Source organism: Stomoxys calcitrans, chromosome 2 (assembly GCF_963082655.1).
Source record: "Stomoxys calcitrans chromosome 2, idStoCalc2.1, whole genome shotgun sequence".
Lineage (NCBI taxonomy): Eukaryota > Metazoa > Arthropoda > Insecta > Diptera > Muscidae > Stomoxys > Stomoxys calcitrans.
The window spans coordinates 195,203,148-195,224,813 of NC_081553.1; the positions used below are offsets into that span (position 1 = coordinate 195,203,148).

At 40.7% G+C, this 21,666-nt stretch overlaps 1 protein-coding gene across 1 annotated transcript in view; it reads right to left on the minus strand.

Moving 5' to 3' along the window:
• LOC106086560 (heparan-sulfate 6-O-sulfotransferase 2) overlaps positions 1 to 21,309 on the minus strand; it is a 425,451-nt gene extending 404,142 nt beyond the window's left edge. Inside the window, exon 1 of the mRNA XM_059362371.1 lies at positions 21,250 to 21,309. The gene's annotated coding sequence lies outside the window, so the exon portion shown is untranslated. The remainder of the gene's footprint in view (positions 1 to 21,249) is intronic.
• Between the last annotated feature and the right edge of the window lie 357 nt (positions 21,310 to 21,666).

Sequence of the window (21,666 nt, forward strand, 5' to 3'; positions counted from 1 at the left end):
GCATGAGGTTGTGCATAAAATAGAAGAATCCTTCGATGCTGAAATGTACACACTGGCGGTATGCATTGATATTGAGGGGCAATGTGCGGACCAACACACTAATCCAATCCTTGGACCAGTACCGGGTGAACCCGGTCCGAAGAGACTGGATAAACCATATGCTAAGGAACAGGTGAATAAATTGTGTATCCCATGGCATAAATATAAAGAAGAAAGTGACACAAGGCACGCCAGAGGGGGCATTTTTTTCACCGTTCCTATGAGTGACCACCATAAATTACCTATTACGGATGCTGAATGAGGAGGGATTTGAACCCGTTTGCTACTCAGACTATGATATTATACTTCTAAGTGGTAAGGATACGAACGAGCTATGGAGAAGGACCGAAAGGGTCTTGCATATGGCATATGACAGGGCAAGTCAAAGAGGTCTCAATGTTAACCCAGGGAAGACTGAAATATGCCTGTTCATGAGGAAGACAAAGGTGAGCCAATTTAACGCACAACGTTTCCTCAAAAAGACGATTTCGATATCTGACAAGGTCAAATACTTAGGTGTGTTCGTGGACAGGAAACTGAATTGGAAGTGTCAAGCGTATTGAGAAGGCTCACAGATGTTGGGCACTATGTAGAAGGGCCATAGGCCCGAAATGAGGCCTGAATCCAAGGACAGTCCATTGGCTCTACAGGAGCGTGATTAGACCAATACTTACATACGCCTCAGAAGTTTGGGGGACTGCTATGGAGAAAAAGTGTAACATAAGGACTATACAATAGGTTCAGAGAACTTGTTGTCATGGCATAGGTGGAGCGATGACGACCACGCCCACTAGGGCATTGGAGGCTATTCTAGATATCAGATCCATCAACATACAGATTAAGTGTGAGACAGGCACTGCGGGTATGAGACTTAAGACGAAGGGGGAATGGATTGAGGATGGGAGCAACTCATACCATCGCGGTATAATCGAGGCGACGATAGGAAACCTGAGAGGATGGGAAGAGGTCTCCGATCGGATACCTGAGACGACACTTGAGGTCGAGTGCGAGGCACTGCTGCCAGCGGCACAGTCTTGGATTGACGGAACCCTAGTATTGCCATCTGGAAGCTCATGTTACACAGATGGATCAAAGCTAGAGGACAGAGTGAGCCTGGGGGTCTACATTGAGAACCCAGGGACTGAGATGTGTTTTAGACTGCCTGACCATAATACGGTCCTGCAGGCGGAGATCCGGGCGATCATGGAATGCGTGAGGTGGTGTGGTGCTAACGCAAGGACGTCGATTGTGAATATACCGACAGTAAAATTGACATAAGGGCAATAAAAACCAGGACTGTAAGGTCACGAACAGTCTTACAGTGTAAGAAGGAAATTAACGCCTTGTCTGAGGATAACAAAATCCGCATCGTTTGGGTGCCGGGCTATAAAGGAGTAAGGAGGAATGAAAGGGTAGATGATTTGGCGTTGAAGGCTAGAGGACTGCCGTCAATAAACTTGGTTAACCCAAAGCCTTCCGGTTCGCGCAGTCCGAGTTAAGGGCGTGTGCGATAAATACGCATGCAAACTTGTGGAACAGTGAAACGGTCGGTAGGATGGCAAAAATCCCATAGGAGGATCCAGATCGTGAGAGGACAAGGCTATTTCTGAAAGGAAGTAAGAAGGAGGTTCAGAAAAGCTATTAGTATCACAACGGAACACATAAGACTCCGAGCTCACTTATGTAAGATCGGTGCGGCAAGTGATAGCATGTGTAGGGCATGCGGGGAAGATGATGCGACGTTGGAGCATTTCCTTTGTCATTGCCCGGCATTCGCGTCTAACAGATACCGGCACTTAGGTGGGGACACCAGAAATTAACCAACTTTGGGGGGTGGCATGGAGAAAACAATTAAGGATTTTGTAAGTAGCATGGAATTCTTATCTTTGATTTCCTTTTTCCAGATTCCTTTTTTTGTATTTAGAGCGTACAACAAACCGATTCCTGGCTTAGATGTATGTCCATAGTGGCATGGGCGGATTAATATCTGCACCCTCTTTTCAAACTAACCTAACCTTTCCCTTGAGAAAGGGTAGTTGTAGTAACCTTTCACTTGAGGATGGTTAGTTATAAAACCTTTGCCCTTTGGGAGGGGTAGTGGTAAACCCTTTCCCTTAGTTAGGGGTGGTTGTAATACCCTTTTCCTTTGGAAAGGGTAGTTGTAATACCCTTCCCCAAGGGAAAGGGTAGATTTAATACCCTTTCCCAAGGGAAAGGGAAGTTGTAAACCTTTGCCCGTGGGGAGGGAAAGGGTAGTTGTAATATATTCCCTTTCCCTTGAGATAGGCTAGTTGTAGTTTCCTTTGCCTTGAGGAAGGGTAGTTGTAAACCCTTTCCCTTGGGGAAGGGTAGTTGTAATACCCTTTTCCTTGGGGAAGGGTAGTTGTAATACATTTTCCCTTCTGGAAGGTTAGTTCTAATACCCTTCCCTTGGGGAGGGGTAGTTTCAAACCCTTTCCCTTGGGGAGGGGTGGTTTCAAACCCTTTCTCTTGGGGAGGGGTGGTTTTAATACCCTTCCCCAAGGGAAAGGGTAGTTGTAATACATTCCCTTTCCCTTGAGAAAGGCTAGTTGTAGTTTCCTTTCCCTTGAGGGAGGGTAGTTGTAATCCCTTTCTCTTAGGGAATGGTAGTTGTAATACCGTTTATCTTGGGGAAGGGCAGTTGTAATACATTTTCACTTCTGGAAGGTTAGTTGTATTACCCTTTCCCTTGGGGAGGGGTGGTTGTAAACCCTTTCACTTGGGGTTTGAATTCAATCTGCCTATAGACATTATTGTGATCTATACCAAGTTTGAGCTCGATGGCTTCATGTTAAGAGACTGTAGTGTGATTATGACAAACAAACCTATCAGGGGATATAGATACATCTTCATATAATTTCACATATATACCAAATACGGTGTACTTAGATCCAATTTTTAGTATGGCCCCAACATTCTTCGAAAATCTATGGCGGTAGATATACAAAAGTTTGGCCAGGCATCGCTTTTACACATATCAAGGCGGGGAAATTACTTTAACTGACTTGATTTAGCTTAGCCAACATTTTCGCACAAATCCTTTGTAAATAATCATTCACATGTATTAAGTCGTAATCGAATCCATAAATTTTAACAAGCGAAATGCTCCTACAACCGTCATTTGCCGACATTACTTTTCTCAGTCTGTTTCCTTTGCATGGGGTATTTATTTTCTTATCTTGCACCTTTGCAGGGCAACAGACATTTACAGTGGCAGAAAGAAAGAAAGAAAGGCAGGCAGACAGACAGACAGAGAAACAGACAGTCTTAGAGATTTGCACGTGTGAGTGAACAAATCTAATGGCACAGCGATTTGTAATTGAATTACTTTTATTTGATTCACTTGAGCGCTCTGTTTGATAAGCGAGCAAATCGCCTTCAATGAAAGCTGCTGAATTTCTTCACACACATAATGCATGTGTTAACCATAACCCACACCCGCTAATATACACCCACAACAGCTATCCTGTAGAAACCATTCAGCAATGTCAATAACGATATAAGGATATAAGGCAAACACAATGCAATACCTTTAATATTAGGGTGTACTAAAAAAAAAAATTTAGGACAAAGTATAAAAAACTTTTGCAAACAATTTGCATGGCTTTAAATTATTTTTTTGGCTCATAGATTCTGTATAAGGGATATAATTGGTTTATATATGGTATTTTTAAATAAAATTTTTGCTTTCCACCCCAATACACCTTGGTGTGTATTAACTTTTCATTCACATGAACATCGTTCTTTATGAAAGTGATTGTGTTTCCCCAGCATGAAAATGCATTCACACACACTAACACAGAGCACAAACTAAGACGATGAGAGCTAGTACATAAAGGATAATAAAAACTACAGATATCTGCTTAAGTTCAAACACTTATTTGCTCTACACTCCTGTGTTCCCGTTTAAAGGTACTGCAGTTATTTTATGAACTTTGAACTGTGCAAGTGATAGCAAAACTAATGTAGTCGTATTACATATCGTAATCGTACTCTCATGGCAAGATGACCCAAGGGCAAAACTAAAGGAGGAGGAGAACAAGAAAAAATGTCTGTTGGCCGAAACGAACTTTGAATACCCTTAAACTGGACAGATTTTCAAACAAATTTTTTTTAATTTATTTTAAGTAACATGCCTTTCTTGGAACTACTGAATAAAATGGAGGAGATATCCAGTGCAGAGTCATGGCGTGGTGAGAACCCGCATATGGATGTGGAACTAAAAGGACATTTTTACCTACCGTCTTCCAAAGGAGCTGATGGCTTTTAAAAGACGTCACTGAGCACCTTATAGGGCCTATAACCGAACACTGTGCGATAGACTATTTAGTGGTGCACATGGGAATGATTTTTGTATTGATGAGAATGATACCCAAATGATCAACTGTTTGACTTCTTCATGTCTAGGTTATCTTGAAGAGGAGGTTATTTTCCGTTTTAAGTTATCATTGTGCGGTATGCCCATGAGTGCCGACATGCGGCCGGCATAGGTCCCCGGTTTTGACCTTTTCTTTTCTTTGACTTTTCGAACGCCAGCTACTCCCTTGTTCTCCTCTGGTCGATGACAGGACAGAGCGACTTTTTAGTCCGGCAACCATCTACCGAGTCCCATCTAGCCACCGACGCCACCCTGACCATCACCTCTACCCAGAGCCTATCCAGGGACTCCAAACAATCTGCCACGCATCTCGACCTCGCCATCCTCGACCCCAAGGCTTTGAGTACCGCCATACTGTCCACATAAATCCTGAGTTTTGAGGGCGGTAAATCTCTTACCAGAATTTCCGTTGCGGCTACTGCAATGGCACAGACCTCTGACTGAAAACCGTACACTCATCAGGCAGTCTCAGAGACATCTTACCGAACGCCAGCAACTCCCTTGTCTTCCTCTGGTCGATGATAGGCCAAAGCACGTTTGCATCCACCGAGTCCCATCTCGCCACCGAAGCCATTTGACGAGCTACTGTGTTCAGTAGCTCGACAAATGTCACGTATGCAAGACCGGTGGCTGGTCCGCCCGGCACAGACGTACCCCTCATAGAGCACTCGTCCGCCATGTCATTCCCTGGAATCCCCTCATGTCCGGGAACCCATGTCAGCGTCACATCGTGGACCCGGAGTCTATCCAGGGACTCCACACAATCCGCCACGCATCTCGACCACCCCATTCTCGACTGCAAGGCCTTGAGCGCCGCCATACAGTCCACATAAATCCTGAGTTTTGAGGGCGGTAAATCCCAGAAATTTCCTTGCGGCTACTGCAATGGCAAAGACCTCTGCCTGAAAAATCGTACACTCGTCCAGCAGTCTTAGAGACATACAGATATTGAGTGCGTCAGAGTAGATCCCCAATCCAGTCTTTGACTCCATATTTGGAGCCATCGGTGTAGATTGAGGTCTCATCCTCCTCAAGTATAGCATTCGCTCTCCACTAATCCCCCCCTGGAAACCGAATCGCGAATGCACTCACTCCAGACGGCACTGGTGCCACGTAGTCGGAGATTCTTCTCAGTCTATCCTCTGCGTCCATAACACCCTGAATCAAACTGTGGCCGCGACCATTCTCCTTCAGCATGCCGAGCTCCCTCAGAATATAGGCCTTAATGGGCTCAGACAAAGCTCGATCCTGGCGGTGCAGTTCCAAATATAGGTCTGAGTGGGCTGCATATCCAGCATCGCCTTCCAGCCTGCCTGCGGAGCGGATCTCAGTGCCCCCGTGAGCCCGACGCAGGCCAGTCTCTGGACCTTCTCCAACTCCTTGGCACGCGTCCTCCACTCTGCGGCCTTCTACCATACCAGTGCTCCATAGGACAGAACTGGTCACAACTTGGCCGTATACATCCACTAAATCATCTTTGGGGTTACCCCAAAGAAGATTACACTATACAAGACACTGATACTACCCTTGTTGCTGTAAGGTTCAGGAGGCATGGGTACTTGTAAAAGCAGACGAGGTAGTGCTTGGAGTGTTTGAGAGAAAGTTTCTTTGTAAAATATATGAACCAGTTTGCGTTAATAGAGAATATAGGCATCGAATGAATCACGAGCTGTATGAGCCTATGAGCTAGTTACACGTGTCAAAATACAACGGTTGTGTTGGCTTGGTCATGTTGTCAGAATGGATGAAGAATTTCCAGCAAAACTTTGAAGGCAATCAAAGTGATACACGCGAACCGGAATGAACAAAAGCCCAATGAAAAGATCAAGTAGTGGGGGCACCTCGAAACTTGGTGTAGAGATTTAAGAAGGAGCGCAGAAAATCGAGGCACTTGGAACGTTATTCTACGTTCGGCTAATGGCACAAATGTTCTGTCATAGACAATTAAATCAAAAAAAAGATAAGTAAAATTTCCAACACAGGGGACCCAACAACGTTTCCATCACCGACTTCAAAATTCTGAAGACTAGGAAGGGAAGTGGTTTCCGATCGTATACCAGAGACGACACTTGAAGTCGAATGCGAGGCGCTGCTGCCAGCGGCATAGTTTTGAATTGACGAAACCTTAGTATTGCCATGTGGAAGACCATGTTACACGGATGGATCAAAACTAGAGGACGGAGTGGGCCTGGGGGTCTACATTGAGGACCTAGGGATTGAGATCTGATTTAGACTGCCTGACCACAATACGGTCCTACAGGCGGATATCCGGGTGATCACGAAGTGCGTGAGGTGGTGTAGTATTCATGTTAGGACGTCGAGTGTGAACATCTTTACGGACAGTAAAATGGCCATAAGGGCAATGACAACCAAGACGGTAGGTCACGAATACTCTTGCAGTGTAAGAGAAGATAAATGCCTTCTCTGAGGATGGCAAATTTTGCATCGTTTGATTGCAGGGCCATAGCGGAGTATGGGGGAATGGAAGGGCAGACAATTTGGCGGTGAAGACCAGAGGACTGCCTTCAATAAACTTGGTTATCCCGAAGCCTTTCGGGTCGACGCTGTCCGAGTTAAGGGCGTAGAAGACGAATGCGAATGCAAAACTGTGGAACAGCGAAACGGTCGGTAGGACGGCGAAAATCCTATGGGAGGATCTAGATCGTGAGAAAACGAGGCTATTACTGAAAGGAAATAAGAAGGAGGTCAGTATAGCTATTGGTATTATAAAGGGATACATAGGACTACGAGCTCACTTGTGTAAAATCGGTGCGGCAAGTGATAGCATTTGAAGGGCATGCGGAGAAGATGATGAGACGGAGCTTTTGATTTGTAATTGCTCGGTTTTCGCGTCTAACAGATACCGACACTTAGTTGAGGACACAATACCAGACATGAACCAACTTAGGGGCGTGGCATGGAAAACAGTTAAAGATTTAGTAAGTAGCACCGACTTTTTTACTTAGCTATTCTTTTTCGAGGTTCCTTTTCTTAGTATTTAGAGCCAATTACTAACTTAGGTGTATGTCCATTGTGGCATGGGGCGGTTTAACATCCGCACCCTTTTTTAACCTTACCTAACCTAATCTAAAGTGTCCAGTACAATTTTGAAAATCTGACCCTAAGTTTGCATTTTACAGTCCAAACATAATTTTTTAGGACCGAGGTGACTAACTTTGAAAACACACCTGTTTAAATTTGTATCTTTATCTATATCAATATTAAATCCGAATTGAATTAAACGGCTTTCAATGCCTCAGATTTATCTTTAAGTTATCGAATTCAATCATATGATTCTTAACCCAAGCTATGTTCATTATGTTCTTAATTAGCTGAATAATTTCTTTACCCAAATGAATTGGGAATACTATTTGAAAAGGAAAGAATACAACTTACTTACATACTAGCAGCAAAACGGTGAGCATCTCTTGTTATTGCACTTTGCAAGGTTCTCTACTAATCTCTGCCTTCGACTTGTTTCTTGTCACGACGGCGGTGTCTTAACACTCCCAAGCATTTGTTTGACGTGTTTAAGACATATTTTTTTTTCATTGGTTGAAGATTCTTAATTTCTGGAAACTCAACGCCTCTCCACGAAGACCTTTGGCAATCTTACCCAAAGTTACTTTAAATATTTGTACATGGTCCTTCGACGCCTTAACTGATCCGGCATTTGGAGAATAATTTATTGGACAAAATTGGAAAAAAAAAAAATTTGCAATGAGGTACGTGTAATCAACATTCATCAAAAAAAACGGAGTAAATCCCTTGAAGGGGCCCCATGTTTATGGGGGCTGGCATGGAGGCAAATGTTGCCTTAACAAAACCTGTAAATCATTAGGAGAAAAATCGTGAGTAGAAAACAAAGCAAAATTTGATAGAATGCATAAGAAGTGAAAAGAAAAACGGAATAGACTACCGTTAATATTGGTTCAATTTGTACATCAAATAATACGAAATCTCAAGAACAAGTAAATGTTGCAGACCAGATGCTTCGCAACATTTACCAGTCTACCGTTGAGTACTAACATAGCCGACCGGCTTATTAGCGACAGCGCGTTTCAAGAACACAGCAATTAACATCAATGTTTCTCAGTCTTTCGAATGTGGATAAACACGAATGAAATAACATTCTGATTCTCTTCGACAATTGGAACGTATTGTTTAAAGAGCTGGTTACAACGTGCTCTTTTAATTTTGTTCTGTTTTCACATAATTTCGCAATTCTCTTAATTTCTTATTCTGTAACACAAATTGCTTTAAAAAGCACAAAGTACAAATCTCTTTTGATCGCTCTTCAAGAAGGAGACAAATAGAAGAAAAAGAAAAGAAAACAGTAAAACGTCTTCAGTCTCAAGAGATGGGTTGTTTTTGCCACGATGGATGTTTGAATAGTTCGACGATTAACCAACAGCAATAACGTCAAAAAAAAAAAAAAACAAAAGAAAAAAACATACACAAAATTGAAACGAAGATATCCATAGGATACAATCGAATGCTCAGTACTTACGTTACTACACTCGAGAAAAAAAAAAAAAAATTACAATTTTATTTACGTTTGGTTTGGATAATAATTTATGAATAATTTCAAACCTTTCTGAAAGCATTGTAGATGATTCTACAAATAATCTCACTTAAGAACTACATATAAAATTTCACCCCTTCTGAATGCGGTGTTAACTTTTTTACAAGAAAATCAAATTCACTCGACTTACACGAACATTTGCGTTGATGAAAATTGGTAGCATATTACTTACATTACAAGCTACAAGTTTTTACCTTCAGCTTGGAAACAGATACACAAAATTTTTTTTTTTTGGCAGGAATTTGTAATTTTGTACTCACGTTACAAACTCTTTTATTTTCCTTGCCGCCATACATACGTTATTCACTAAATCTATTGAATCTAGGCTTGAGAAGTTTGTCTGTCAATTTAAAGCGTAAAATTTTGAAGTATCACATTCTTCGAGGGTCATTATGGAGGTAAATGTCAAAGACGCTACAACGAAAGATGTTTTCATATACTCCTCGGACTTCTTAGTTTTATTTTCTTCGAAATTCAGTGATTTACGTGAAGATGACCAAACTGAATCGATGTTAGAGGTTAAAATGACTGATTTGGAGGATAGGTGGAAACAATTACAAAAGGCATACGCCGCCTTGAATATGTCTCAGGATGGTCAGGATAAGGGTTTCATGGAATCGGCCAGGGCTAAATTTGATGCGTGTTCGGAAAGTTACTATAGATGCAAATCTCAGTTGCTAGATCTATTGAGAATAAAGAGAGGTGTCACCCAGCAGATAGAATCCCTACATCCTTCAACATCTCGCTCTCCGGTATTCCATTCCGAATCATCAGGCTATTGTATCAAACTTCCCCCCTGTGATACGGAAGTTTTCGAAGGCGGATACGAGCAGTGGCCCTCGTTCCGCGATATGTTTTCCGCTATTTATATAAACCATCCCAAGCTGACTCCAGCACAAAAGTTATTTCATCTCAGAAATAAGACTAAGGGAGATGCCGGGTCCATTGTCAAGAGGTACACGTTATGTGATGAGGCTTTTCCTTTGGCCTGGGAGGCGTTGGCATCACGCTATGAAAACAAAAGGGTTTTAGTTGATACCCAGTTGAGAGTTCTTTTCAATATCCCGGTTGTCTCAGTAGAAGATAGTCGTTCTATCCAAAGTCTCCAATCCACTGTTAACGATTGCCTTTCCCAACTTGAGACATTAGGGGTTTCTACTAGTGGCTGGGATCCTTTATTAATTTACCTTGTCTCAACTAAACTCCCAGACAATACGTTAGCTCTTTGGGAGCAATCGTTAGAATCCCACAAGATCCTCCCGAAATGGTCTCAAATGAACAACTTTCTTATTAATCGATTCGAGGTGGTCGAAAGAATCTCAAGTATTAGAGATACGAGGACACTATTTTCAACGAGGTTTCAAGAGACGCCAGGTATACAATCTTATGTGGTACAAGGAAGATCTGAGACGACTTGCAAGCTTTGTAGTCAGGGGCATTCGATAAGGGCTTGCCAGGTTTTTAAGCAGCTTTCGGTGTCGGAACGCATTGATTTCGTTCATAGGAATCGGTATTGTAACAATTGTCTGTCAGCTTCCCATTTAAAGAAGGAGTGTAAGAGTAAGAACACTTGTGCAGAATGTGGGAAGTACCATCACACTCTGCTTCACTTGAACACCAGTAAGAATATTGGACGGAATTCCTCTGAATCCTCACAAACCCAGTTCACTACGCATGAGAACCCTACTACATCTAACCAGGCTGCTTTGTGTTCCACCATATCGGAGGTGAACCCCACGGCTCTTACATTTGATACCAAGGAACTGAATGTTAACGTCCATGTGTCTTCAAATTGTAGCGAGGTTTTATTGAGAACCGCTTTAGTTCCTCTTGAGTACTTAGGAGAGATATTCACTGTGAGAGCCTTGATCGATCCTGGTTCTCAAAGGACTTTTGTGTCTGATCGGATTAGGAATCGTCTTCAATTACCAAGCCATCACTCACCCTACATGATTGGTGGAATTGGTGGTCAAACCCAGCAATCTGAGAGAGAGTGTAGCTTGACTCTCTGCTCCAAAGTTAATGATGAGAGGATTCAGGTATCGGCTATAGTTTTGCCCAAAGTCACGAATTATCTTCCGCCTTTCACAATTACACCCCCTCATCTTGAGGAATTCAAAGACCTTTCATTGGCAGATCCTTTCTTTTTTAAATCCGCCCAGATCGATTTGATAATTGGTGAAGATAATACCCATCAGATTGAACTCAGTGGGATACGTAGAAGCATATGTGGCAATCTCTCTGCCCACAATACAATTTTTGGTTGGGTGATAAGCGGCCCTATGCCCCCAAAGACTGTTCGGGCTTTTACAACAACTGCTGTTCCTTCGGAGCACAACTATCTGAATGAAATTCTTCGCAGATTCTGGGAATCTGAAGAGATTCCAATTGTTCCCAAACAAAGCAAGGAAGACGTTTACTGCGAGGACTACTACAGGAAAACTACCCAAAGAACTCCTGAGGGTAGATATATGGTCCGATTACCATTTAATCAGGAATTTGATGACTCTCCTTCATTGGGTACTTCGCGGTTCATTGCGCTTCGACAATATTTGAGGCTAGAGCAATCATTGGCGAGAGATCCGGGGTTATCCGGAGAATACCGTTCCGTACTGAATGAGTATCTAGAGTTAGGACATATGGAGGAGACAACCTGTGAGGAGGAGATTAAGGATGGGAAATGCCAATCTTTTTACTTGCCGCATCATGGGGTTTACCGGCCCCAAAGCAGGACCACGAAGCTACGTGTGGTGTTCAATGGCTCTCAGAAGACCAAAACTGGTATATCTCTCAACGATGTTTTATTGACAGGCCCTACTCTCCAGTCTGACCTTATGTCTATAATCTTGAAATGGCGTTGTTTTCGTTTTGTTTTTTGTGGCGACATCCAGAAAATGTATCGACAGATACTGGTCGACCCAAGGGATAGAAAATTCCAGCGCATTCTTTTCCAAACCACTCCTGACTCTCCAATGAAAGACTTTCAATTGAACACTGTCACATTCGGTATCAGCTGCGCACCCTTCCTGGCAATTAGGACACTGATCCAATTGGCAGATGACTCTGAAGGTCAGTATCCCTTGGCAGCATAAAATTCTCAGAAATCACACATACGTTGATGATATTTTGGCTGGAGGATACTCTCTAGAAGAAGCGCTTCAGTGTCAATCCCAGTTAATAACATCACTAAAGTCGGCAGGATTTCCACTCAGGAAGATAGCTGCTAACACGTCTCCATTACTGGACCATTTGTCTCCCGCTGATCTTTATGACTCTAATTTTCTCAGATTCTATGAGACAAGTTCCACGAAGGCTCTAGGCATTCAGTGGAATGCCCTCAAAGATAGTTTCACATACTCGTATACCAATGAGAATGCCACGGACGCTACCACCAAGCGTCAGATTCTTTCTGCCGTGGCTAAACTCTATGACCCAGCGGGCTGGCTTTCTCCCATTGTGGTACGGGCTAAAATTTTACTGCAAAGCTTGTGGTTGGAGGGTTTGGATTGGGATCAACCCATCAGTACCAACTCAATGGTGCGATGGAAATGCATAGCCTCTCAATTGCCCCTCATTGAGGATATCGAAATCCCCCGTTGGATACGTTACTCTCCATCTGATGGCCTTCAGATACACGGATTTTGTGATGCCTCTCAGAAGGCATATTGTGCAGTTGTGTATGTTCGAGTAGAAACTTCGTCTGGTGTATTTTCGAATCTGCTGGTGGCGAAAACCAAGGTGGCACCTCTAGAAATTATTAGCCTACCTAGGCTGGAACTTTGTGGTGCTGTCCTTCTGTCGAAATTAGTGCACAAGGTATTGTCGTTCATGTCATTTAATAGTCCTGATATTTACTTGTGGTGCGACTCCCTTATTACGCTCGGCTGGCTTAGTAAGCCGCCTTACGTATGGAAAACATATGTAGCGAATCGGGTTTCACTAATCCGTTATAACCTGCCGAACGGCACCTGGAGATATATCCCAACAGATGACAATCCCGCTGATTTGGGTACAAGAGGGTGTCGTATAAGTGAATTGGTGAAAAAAGACCTGTGGTGGTACGGACCATCCTGGCTTGCTAAGGATTCGTCATGTTGGCCCCGACAAGCAGTTCCCAATCCACCTGAATCTGAAAGGCGGAAAATAGAAAGCTATTCGGCTGTCATTTCTGAGGGCGATCCGTTGGAACAATTCTCCTCCTACCCAAGGGCACTAAGAGTCTTTTGCTACGTTTTCCGCTTTTACCATCACTCGTTAATTTCCAGAAATTCGAACCTACGCCAGCCACGAATTGATCTTTCCCATAGTGAAATGGATTTTGTACGGAGACGATTTATCCTTTTAACCCAAAAACGGTTCTATACACAAGAGTATACAGATTTATCTCGTTCCAAAATCGTAGACAGGAAGAGTTCATTGTCCCCTCTGAACCCGTTTATAGACGAAAATGGGCTTCTTAGGGTCAACGGGCGATTGGCGTCATCACACCTTCCTTATAATGAGAAATTCCCGGTGATATTACCAAACCATTCCCAATTTACAAAATTGTATCTAAATTTCATCCACCAGTTTTTAATACACGGCGAGTGTTCTCTCATGTGCCGCATAGTACAGACTGAGTTTCACATTTCGAGGCTAAAGTATACTATTAAACGAATAATACATTTCTGTAAGACTTGTAACCTCTTTAAGAAAAAAGCATTATCGCAAATAATGGCTCCCTTGCCAGAAGATCGGTGTACCCTCTCATTGCCGTTTGAGACAACTGGGATTGACTTTGCTGGCCCTTTTGAGCTCAAAAGCTCAACCCTTAGAACTTCACCAATAATTAAGGGATATGTGAGTCTTTTTATATGCTTCGCAACCAAGGCAATCCACCTTGAACCTTGCTCTGAACTCTCCTCATCCGCATTCCTAGCAGCGTTTGCTAGATTCGTTGGAAGGCGAGGTTTGCCAAAGAAGGTTGTCTCAGACAATGGGAAAAATTTCCTTGGGGCTAGTCGAACTTTACTCAAGGACTTCAAGCATTTTGTCTCAAATGCATCTTCTGATGTATCTCAAAAGTATATTATACACGGTCTCGAATGGTCATTTATTCCCCCTCATGCCCCACATATGGGAGGGCTACGGGAATCGGCAGTTAAATCCTTCAAATTTCATTTTAAACGTGTCATGGGTTCCCAGCGGTGTACATTTGAAGAATTCACAACTATATTAGCTCGAATTGAAGGAGTTCTCAACTCTCGACCAATCTCGGCCCTCTCAGAAGATCCCAATGATATGTCCGTTCTCACACCAGGACATTTCCTTAGAGGTGGGCCTCTTATGGCATTGCCTGAATTAAACTCATCTCATATCTCAATTTTAAACCGATGGGAGAAACTAAAGTCGTTGCACCATCAATTTGCCATTCGCTGGAAAGATGACTATTTGAGAAATTTACAGAAACGCTATAAATGGAAGAATCCTGCCCCTAACATTCCCAAAGATAGTTTAGTTGCTATTATCGACGACCTTCTTCCTCCCAATGAATGGAAAATGGGAAGGGTAATGGAGACGTACGCCGGAAGAGATCAAAAAGTTAGAGTAGCCGACATTCGTACCGCAAGTGGAACACTTACAAGGCCCATCGTAAAATTGTGCCTTCTTCCGTATGAACCCCATTCAACTTCTTAATTGCAGCAGACATTGCTCATTTCTCAAGATAATTACTTTGTATCTCACTTTAAATGTATATCTAAATTATTAACAATTTAAACTTTCCTTTCTTCTCAAGAGCTCCACGTAATCCACGAGTACATCAGTGCAAAATATGCTGGCGCTATCATTCCCTTCGCTATTGTAAACGATTCCTCAATATGAACGCAACAGATAGACTCCATACTGTTACGAAGAAGCAATATTGTGTAAACTGTCTTGCTCGAAGTCATTCGTCAAGAAACTGCACTTCAAAGATCACCTGTAAGAATTGTGGTGAACACCATCATACACTACTGCATCATTCACTTCACCCTCGCATTAATGACTCTCATCACTCTACTCAAAGAGGCACCGAAAATAATCGAAGCAACTCATCGAACACTGTCCACCAATCATCAACTCGCCAAGAATTAGCAAACAAAACCATCCACCAGTCACAACAACAGTTAATAACAGACCAGCAGCAAAATATTGCAATAGCGATAAGATCATTAGTAAACCTTCTTTTTTGAATGCGTATACGGGTTATTACTTCTTGCATAGATGCAAGGCCCCCCCAGCATGTTTAAATTTGTATCTTTATCTATATCAATATTAAATCCGAATTGAATTAAACGGCTTTCAATGCCTCAGATTTATCTTTAAGTTATCGAATTCAATCATATGATTCTTAACCCAAGCTATGTTCATTATGTTCTTAATTAGCTGAATAATTTCTTTACCCAAATGAATTGGGAATACTATTTGAAAAGGAAAGAATAAAACTTACTTACATACTAGCAGCAAAACGGTGAGCATCTCTTGTTATTGCACTTTGCAAGGTTCTCTACTAATCTCTGCCTTCGACTTGTTTCTTGTCACGACGGCGGTGTCTTAACACTCCCAAGCATTTGTTTGACGTGTTTAAGACATATTTTTTTTTCATTGGTTGAAGATTTTTAATTTCTGGAAACTCAACGCCTCTCCACGAAGACCTTTGGCAATCTTACCCAAAGTTACTTTAAATATTTGTACAACACCAATGGGCACCTGGGACTTTTAGGGCCCTGTAAGTTTGCACATGTTTTGGTTAATACCTCAGCTATAACCATATAATTTCGTGAGGTTAGCATGTCCGCCTATGACGCTGAATGCCTGGGTTCGAATCCTGGCGAGACCACCAGAAAAAATTTTCAGCGGTGGTTTTCGCCTCCTAATGCTGGCAACATCTGTGAGGTACTATGCATTGTAAAACTGAAAGGTGTTGTAAAGGTGTCGCACTGCGGCACGCCGTTCGGACTCGGCTATAAAAAGGAGGCCCCTTATCATTGAGCTTAAAAACATGAATCGGACTGCACTCATTGATATGTGAAAGTTAGCCCCTGTTCCTTAGTGGAATGTTCATGGGCAAAATTAGCAATTAACCTTTTATTTCAACTATTTTTCCCATCCCAAATGGGCCAAATAGGTTCATGATAAGATATAGCTCCCATATAATCCAATCTCCAGATTTGATTTCTTGAGCGCCCAGGTGACATAAATCTTAGCCGATTTAGTTATCATTTTGCGCAATGTGAGTTTTCATATCCTGCCAAGTAGATCTCCCGATTTGATTTCTTTGGAACTAAGAGGGTGTAATTCTTATCCAGTATAGGTAAATTTAAGCTAATTTGCAGAAATCGTCCTAAAAACTTGCCAAATACAATCCATAGTGTTGGGTATTAAAGATTTGGCCCAGCCCAACATAGTTGTTTTTTATTTACATTTCATTCTATGCCTCACTATTACCATACATGCTGTCGCCCCTAACATACCTTAGGTTTTATACTCTTAACAGTGCTTAGCTGTATATTTATGAGGTCTTTAGCCACAAATAAACACAAAATTCTAAATGGGCCATTTAAAGGCCTAATAATATTTGGCTTAGCTTAAGTCAGCATGGTCATTGCTGACAATAGCATGACATAATGGCCTTATAAAATTTCAAGTATTCTGTTTGCAAGAACCTTAAACACTTAATACGAATTTCTAGTCAATCCTTTTGAACATTTTTGGGTCAAAAGTGAGGCCATAAATGCCAGGTGTATAAGAGATTGTAAATATTTAAATTAAGTCACTTTAAGGGTCATCTTCAGTAGGAAACTATGCAATGATGATAAACCTAAATAGAAGACCACAAATCAAATAAAAGTGAGATTGAAAATTGTTATTGTAAAGGATAGTTGGCTTAGAAATACAATTTACTGCCAAATCCACCGAATGGAAAATGTAGATGGGGTGAAAATTCTAAATTTATTGTGGGGTTTAAGAAATTTCAAGTTTGGCTAATGGTATTAGGTTAGTAGAACGAACCTTCAAAAGTTCTAGAGTTTTAGATCAATTACTTTACATGGCACTGCGAAAACAAAGGATACCAAAATTTTGCGCTATATTTGAGATATATCCAATGCGAATCGACATTTTTGTTTGTACCTGACTAGTAACTTCAGAACACAAACTAACCATTAAAATTTGGGGTCAAATATCACAGGGGAACGCCCCACCTCAAAACATCCCCGAAACGGGCATATAGATCTATCGGTACAATATGGAACTCAAATTGAACGTATTTAGGAGTAGAGTATAACTTTGATATTAAAATTTAGAGCCTCAGGAGGCCCACCCACCCCCAAGACCCCCCGAAACGGGCATATAAAACAATTTGCACATAATGAGATTTAAATGAAAAGTATATGAGAATAGAATACGATTTTAATACCCCAAACAAGTAAGGATGGGGCAAAGTCGAGCGAAGCGGACCTTTGATACCCAACACCACATTGGATATGCAAGCTAGGTCAAACTCCGTACATAATGTAGGAGCCGTATAATAAATCGTTGTGCAAATTTTTGAGAAGATCGATTGATAAATGCGTTAGCAAAGGCCTTAAAGTGGAAAATCGGGAGATGTATATATATGGAAGCTATATCTAAAACAGAACAAAATTCTATGAAATTTATCAGTCATCAGAAGAGTTATAAGAGAAACCTTCGTGTCAAATTTTGTGAAGATCGTGAAAATCTTCTGGTCGCCCAAAATGTATAGTCAAGTTGTAGCTGTATACCAATCTTGAGAGCAAAAGATGAATCTATAAAGAAAGTACTATTTTGTATTTTTTCGTACCTAAAAGCACGAATTAAAAAAAACAAATCTTCTTACCGCCCAATATTTATTGTCAATGTGTAGCCGTATCTTAATTTTGAATGTTTTAGCTCAATACGTAACGAAAGAACCATTTTGTGCGATTTAGTATCAAAATGTACGGATTCGAGCAATCTTTTTATCATCCAAAATTTATAGTCAAGGTGTACTTGTATTCCAATTTTGAGAGCTTTAATTTACTCAGTTAAGAAAGTACCATTTTGTACGTTTGAGTACCTTAACATACGAATTCAAAATATCTTGCAGACGCCCAATATATTTTTTCATGGTACCAATTAAACCACAACTGGTACGTTTTCTTTCACATGAGGCATTTTTGTCAAGACTGGATAAATGTTTTTCATATTGCCTATTTTAATCAGCCATCGTTCGCTGTAGGCGAAGATAAGCTATTTCGTACTATTTTGTCCTTTTTGGTACCAAAAAGTACGAATTTTGAATGAATCATTTTGTTACCAATTATATATTTTCCTCTTGTACCCACATGCCAAATTTCAGCAAAAAAAAAAAAGTACCAAATGGTACCAATTTTGGTACCAAAATGTGCGAATGATAAATAGATCATTTAGGCACCCATCATATATTTCTTAATTGTACCTACATGCCAAATTTTAGATCTTTAGTTCCATCCATGAAAAAAGTACCAAATGGTACCAAAATGTACGAATTTTTAATTGAACATTTAGTAACTTTTCATATATATCTCAGTTGTATCTACATGACAAATTTCAGACCTCAAACTCCAACGGAACAAAAAGCACAAAATTGTACCAATTTTAATACCAAAATGTACGAATTTTGAATGGATTATTTAGTCATCCATCATTTATTTCTCAGTTGTACCTACATGCCAATTTTCGGACCTACAGCTCCATCTATAAATAAAGTGCCAAATAGTACTAATTTTGGTATCAAAATGTTATCAAATTTCACACCTCAAACTCCAACGGAACAAAAGGACAAAATTGTACCAATTTTAATACCAAAATGTACGAATTTTGGATAGATAATTTAGTGATCCATCATTTATTTCTCAGTTGTACCTACATGCCAATTTTCGGACCTACAGCTCCATCTATAAATAAAGTGCCAAATAGTACTAATGTTGGTATCAAAATGTTCGAATTGTGAAAAAATAATTTAGTTGCCCATTACATATTTCTAAGTTTTAACTACATGCCAAATTTCAAACCTCCAGCTTCACCTGCACAGAAAGTACCAAATGGTACCAATTTTGGTACCAAAATGTAAGAATTGTAAAAAAATTGATTTCTATAAAATTTACCAATAATGTCGAGACTTGTAAAAGAATACCTCGTGCAACATTTCGTGAGAATCGGTTTACAAATGACAATGTAATTGAAATTTTAGTACAAATGGATATTTATTATCCGATTTTGATGAAATTTTATGACTGTGAGGTATGTTAGCCCACTCGACATCCTTCTTCAATTTGGCCCCTGTCGGTCGAGATTTGGATGTAGCTACCATATAGACCGATTTTAGGTCTTGGGCCCATAAACGGAGCATTTATTGTCCGCATGTGCCAAAATTTGGAACAAAGAGTTGTGGTAAGACCTTCGATATCCTTCTTTAATTTTGCCTAGATCGGTCTAGATTTGGATATAGCTGCCATATAGACAGATCTCTCGATTTAAGGTTTTGGGCCTACAAAAGGCGCATTAACTGTCCGATGTCGCCGAAATTTAGGACAGTGAATTGTGTTAGGACCCTTGACATCTTTCTGCAATTGGGCCCAGATCGGTCGAGATTTGGATATAGCTGCCATATAAAACGATCTCTCGATTTAAGGTTTTGGGTCCTGGGTCCATAAAAGGCGCATTTATTGTCTGATTTCGCGGAAATTTGGGACACTAGGCTGTGTTTTGGGCCTTCGACATGCTTTTTCAACCTGGCCCAGATCGGCTCAGATTTGGATATAGCTGCCATATAGACCGATCTCTCGATTTAAGGTCCTGGGTCCATAAAAGGTGCATTTATTGTCTGATTTCGCGGAAATTTGGGATACTGAGCTGTGTTTTGCGCCTTTGACATGCTTTTTCAATCTGGCCCAGATCGGCTCAGATTTGGATATAGCTGCCATATAGACCGATCTCTCGATTTAAGGTTGTGGGTCTATAAAGGTGCATTTACTGTCCGATGTCGCCGAAATTTGGGACAGTGAGTTGTGTTCGGCCCCTAAAACATCCTTCTTCAATTTGGCCTAGATCGGTCAAGATTTGGATATAGCTGCCATCGTATTTTCGATATTGTATATGCTGGAGATCGGTCTATATTTGGATATAGCTTCCTTCTTGGAGTTACCAATAAAATTCTGTAAGTAAGTGTAGGGTATATTTGGAAGACAAGCGCCAGTGCTACCGTCCAACTCTCCACTGTATACTTTTTCTAAAAATTTATACGTTGCTAGGGTCCTCGGATAAATAATGCTGTGGTCAAGGGCTTAATTTCCATCAGAAGCTCTAATCTATCGATGCTGTGGTATTACAATGGACATCGTGAATTATAGTTGGATTACTAGGATCGAACAAGCTTTGCAATATATATCTTATTTTTTTATATTAGTGCTTTAATGATGCCATGTCTTGTGATATTTCACTTTCTCATTATCTTTTTTAAGTAAAAATATCTGACATAAATTTCCAATTCAATAGCCTCCCAGCACCAAAGATAAATTGAAAACAAAAAGATATTCAGCATCAATGAACATGGCTGTAATGCCTTCAACCAAGACAATCGAAGCTTAAACGAATATGATGAAAAAGAATTATTTATAACTGCTTAATCATCGTAAAATAAGAAAATGAAGGCTCAAAGAATGAGGAAAACATTTCGATTCCTTGAAAGATATAAAATGGGCCAAAATGATTCACACACTCACACACACACATACACTTCCATTCACATACTCGGTCAGGGAAATTTAAAAATGATCCTCTGTTGCCAATAATTCTTAATACATGCTTGGTTGGCATAACGAAATCAAGCGTTTCTTGCTTCGATGCCTCCAATGTGTATTGCCAAGAAATGAGAAATGCTTAAAATTGGAAATTTATGGACAGCATGAAAATTAACTTCATGTAACTTAATAACATTGCCTCACACAGCAAATTGGTATTTTTGTGGCGAGGTAAAACACCAAAGGAGAAGAAAATGTCGTTTTTTCCAGTTTCGAAACAAAGAAATAACTTAAAAAATATTTTTTAAGGAGCAAAACGCCAAAGGAGGAAATATTATTTCTCCCAGCATGGAAATAAGGCGATAAAATATAAGGCAAATGGTTAGTTGCTAGATTCATAGGTACAGACTACTTGCTTACCTCACCTATTTATGTGACCAGGATAGAGCCAATGATTTCATAGGTGTAGCAAATAAGCTTCTTCTTCTTCCTTATTTGTATGCGCTTCTTGTAAAGATTCAAAAGATTCGCGATGTCCTCCTCCACTTGATTTTTTTTTTCAACAAAAGGTCGGTCGTCCATGCCGCAGAAATTGGTCAAAGCTTGTAGATTCATTTGTCTCTCTGGCTACAGCTCCTTCTTCTTTCCACTCATGGAGTTGTATTGTAATACGCTCAAGCCTATCAAAGTCCGTGTATTGATCAAGCTTCAACATTAGTTTCCGTTTTCCAACTTTGGGCTATACATGTACTTTATGATTTTCATTGTGAACACTCAGTCTGATCTGTTTTGGAGACGTATAGGGTTTTTTCTAAAATCGCTACAAAAGTAGTCCGATAGGG